Here is a 4,270-nt window from a genome sequence, read left to right as displayed (position 1 = left end):
TTTAGGAGTTTAGACTTTATCCTAAAAGCAAGAAGAGGAATTGAATGCATAAGATATGATAAAGATTGTGTTTGAAATTACTTTGCTTTTAACAAATGGTGAAAGGCATTGTAGTTACAGTTTATGAGCTAATTAGGTGGCTACTGAAATGGTGTATAAATAAGGTATCTTCTTCAAGGGTCTTTTTCTCAAAAACAGACAAGGACTGATTGAGAAAATATTGATGACCTAGGATTTAGAGGGTTTAATAATGTTGGATGTAGGACAAATTCCTAGATACAGGAGACAAGAACACATGTTGTTCAGTTACATTTGCATTCCAGTTTGGTAACAAGAGTGTTTTTTAGTATAAATTTATTTCATGGAATATTTGGAGCATGTTTTATAACTCTTTATTTTGTTTTTATTTAAGATTATTAATTAACTTTATTAAGTCTCTCCTTTCTTACTGAAATTCAAATATAACCCACTGACCTAAATTGTACCTGGCAACCTTAGTTGTTGAGGAATGAAGAGCTTAAAAGTGGAGTTTCTGGTGATAAAAAGAATCCGCCCAGAAAACCATGGTTCCACCATAGGTCTGCCATGAAAAGAAGCTTAATGATCAGGGTGAGAGGTCAGGACCTTCTGACCTTGGCTTGTTTTGATGTCAAGAGAAAACGGTGTTACTCATCCCTTCCTGTTGTTATAACTGCACATGATGCTGTTTTATGTTAGTGAAGATGCCTGCCTGTCTGTGGCAGTGTTTTTTTTATTTTCAAGGGCAAATAGATTCTGAAAAGAAATTAACTTGGGAAGAGTCACAGAACAAAAAGTAAAAATAAGTGTATAAGATAATAAAAGGAAGCCTTAGAGAGCATCTGCACCATCATAAGGCCAACAAAAACTTCCTAAGTAAGAGGAAAAGCATAAAAGAAAAAAATAGCTTTACTTTATAAAAACTAATTTATCAAAGATGTTGTTAATAGACAAAAGGAAAATCCATAAACATAACAAAATATTAAGATATGTGTATCCACAAAGGTCTTAAGCAATGATATTTTATAAACTCCAAATACTACTAATAAAAGATAAACCAACTTTAAAGTATGGAAAGGCAGAGCAAAGAGAGCTATTCACAGGAGAAAACATACAACTAGCCAGGAGGCTCATGGGAAAGTGATCAGTCTCATCACAGTCAAAAAACACCTTTGCCTGAATTTTATTGTGAGGTTGCTCTACTCAGTAGAGTGGGTAAAATTTCAAAAACTCTGAATGCTGCGGCCTGGGATATGGGACAACTAAAACTTGTGTATGCTGGACAGAGGAGTAATTTCTTATAACATAAAAATATAAGTCACTGATCTTTTGAACATATATTATAGTTTCCAATTTTGTGTTTTTATTTTTTTGTGTGTTTTCTTTTTTCCTTTTTTTTTTTTTGGTTTTTCAAGACAGGGTTTCTCTGTGTAGCTTTGTGCCTTTCCTGGAACTCACTTCCTGTTTAAAATTTTTAATTAATTAATTTATTTTTTTTGTTTGCTTTTTAAAATTTACCTGTTTTTCTAAAGAAAGCGAGAAAGAAGGCATGGAGTTGGATGTTTGGAAAGGTAGGGAGGTCCTGGGAGGAGATAGAAGGGAGGGGAAAATGTGATCAGAATACATTGTATGAATTTTTAATTAAAAAGTTTAAAAAATAAAAAAAAATTGTAAGTTTGTTAGACAACTTAGATATTTCTTTTACTCACTTACACAGGAGAAATGAAAACTTGCAAGTAAAAAGATTTATATATCAATGTTCACTGTAGGTTTGGTCACAATAAACTTAAACAGAAAAATAATCCAGATAGCCATCAATGGGTGAGTAATTTCATTTTGTGCTTGAATTATAAAATTTGTGAATTATAAAATTGGTACTGCTCAATTAAAAAAGGAACAAATTACTGATACATGAATGACATGGAGGTAATTCAGAAACCATTCAGAATAAATGGTATTTCAGACTAATGAGAATATGGGTCGTTTTGTATCGCACGACAGAAATCAAAGTAGTAGTTGGTTCTGAAGTGAGGTGGAGGGGGAAAACCATAAATAAGCCTCTAGGATGATGAACATTTTATGTGTGTTCATTGGGTGGTGGTTTTGTGGATGAATATATTTACCAAAATTAATTGAACCATATTCTTAAAAACTACTTATTTATTTAGTGTAAATTATACTTGAGTTAAAACCACAGCAAAAATTCTCTCTCTATTTTTTTGGTTTTTTGAGATAGGGTTTATCTGTGTAGTTTTGGTGCCTGTCCTGGATCTTGCTCTGTAGACCAGGCTGACCCAGAATTCACAGAGATCCACTTGGCTTTGCCTCCCCAGTGCTGGGATTAAAGGCGTGCGCCACCACTGCCCGGCTAAATATTCTTGATATTTAATTTTATGGATCATCTTTACTGGGCTGCTAGATACCAAGTAATTGTGTTTGGGAATATTTGTGAGCAGCTATTGTTAGTGATACCTGGAGGGAAAGGTTTCAGTTCAGTGTTGTAGCACTGATAAGTTGCCAGTAAATAACATCTCATGCTCATACAGGCAACTATTTAAATTCAGTGTGACACACACATATATGTACACACACACACACACACACACACACACAGTAGGAAGGGGACTTGTTGGGAAGGAGAAGGTTTCAGTGGGAGAAGGATTGGGGATGAGACTGAGTAGTAGAAGGTGAGAAGGACCGAAGGTCATTGTTTATATGAAACTGCCCAAAACTAAAAAAAACACAAACTAATCAAAATATCTGTGAATTATCACACATTCCTGTGCACACACTGGACCACAGGCCCATTTGTAGATAGGAGATGCATTTTATTCATGTGTTCTATGTACTTTATCATTTGTATCTCTAAGGTGTCTTGACATATTGTGGGTTTTCACTAAATGTTTATACTGGCCCCATCTTGAACCTCTGATCCAGAACAGTGCAAGGACACATTCCTGAACTTTTTTTTTCTCTTAGAAGTTGAAAAATCCATGACCTAGGGATCTGGTGCTGGATACTCCTTGACTTATCCTGTCACAGATATCCTTCTTTATGGAGAGGAATGGGGCTGTCTTGTATGGGACAGAAGGATCAAAAGGAAGTTAGAGAGAGGTAATAGCATAGTAAGTTTTTGCCCTTGGAAGAATATATGCTATTAAATGTGAGCTTAGTGAACAGCATTATCATAGAAATGAAAAGAAATATCCCGGTTACTTTCTTTGCTTTCATCTACCACTCTCAAATTCACCATTTATTGTATTTATACAACATAATGAAAATTCATTCATTTTACATTTATCTAATGCTATCAATAATCAATAGCTCATCGAATTTCATTTTTTATTACAAATTTGGCACCAGTTTTCATGGTCATACACACATAGAGAAGAAATGATTCCTGTTTTTTGTTATATACTAGTTAAATACACATCACTGTGACAAGCATGCCTGACAGACTGCAGGGAGGAAAGGTGAAGTTCGCCTTATGACTTCAGAGAGCTGCAATCCATCATAGATGAGAAGGTGAAGTGGTGGGGGGCGGGCAGTAGACAATGGCCACGGGAAGATTCTGGAGACTCCCCAAATAGGGCCAACAACTGAAAACCAAATGTTCTAAGTATGAGACCCAGAGGGACACTTCAGATGCAGGCAGGGACAAGCTATTCAAAGTTCTGAAACCTTTGCTTTCTCTCCTTTTTACCCTAGTACCTTTCCCACGTTCGCATCTGTCTTAAGATCAGTTAAACACAGTCTCCAGAGGAGATTTAGTTCTGTTTTCCTTCTCTCTGGATTTTACCTATTTAATAGACTTCAGCTTTCCATGCTTTCATGATGATGCAGAAGCAAGTTTCATTCACGTGACAAAGAGCCTTGGGTTTCTTGATGTTACCAGTGATATTCTGGATGCTTTTTGAGCCATGTTTCACTTCATGGAAAAATCAACAAGTTAATGGATGATGGAAAAATTACATTGGAAACTATCAATGTCATGTGATCACTTGTAAGTCATTTTAATTATTTAATGAAGCTGCCATAAACTAAGCTGACAAGGTCTCCTTTTGCATGTTTTCAATGTCACAAGTGATCTTCTGCAGTCTGGTTAGATTAATTTCAGTTTTGACATAATCCACTTCTCTTTTTGTTTATAGTCACTTGCCTGGCTTTCTACAAAATCTTCCTAGCCACTTTCTACAGAACTGAGGACTTAAGGGGTCACATTGACCCTGATTTACTTAAATATTCCAAGTAC

This window comes from Peromyscus californicus, unplaced genomic scaffold (assembly GCF_007827085.1).
Source record: "Peromyscus californicus insignis strain IS unplaced genomic scaffold, ASM782708v3 Scaffold_16__1_contigs__length_79575227, whole genome shotgun sequence".
In the NCBI taxonomy this organism is placed as follows: Eukaryota; Metazoa; Chordata; class Mammalia; order Rodentia; family Cricetidae; genus Peromyscus; species Peromyscus californicus.
This window is presented reverse-complemented; position numbering follows the sequence as displayed.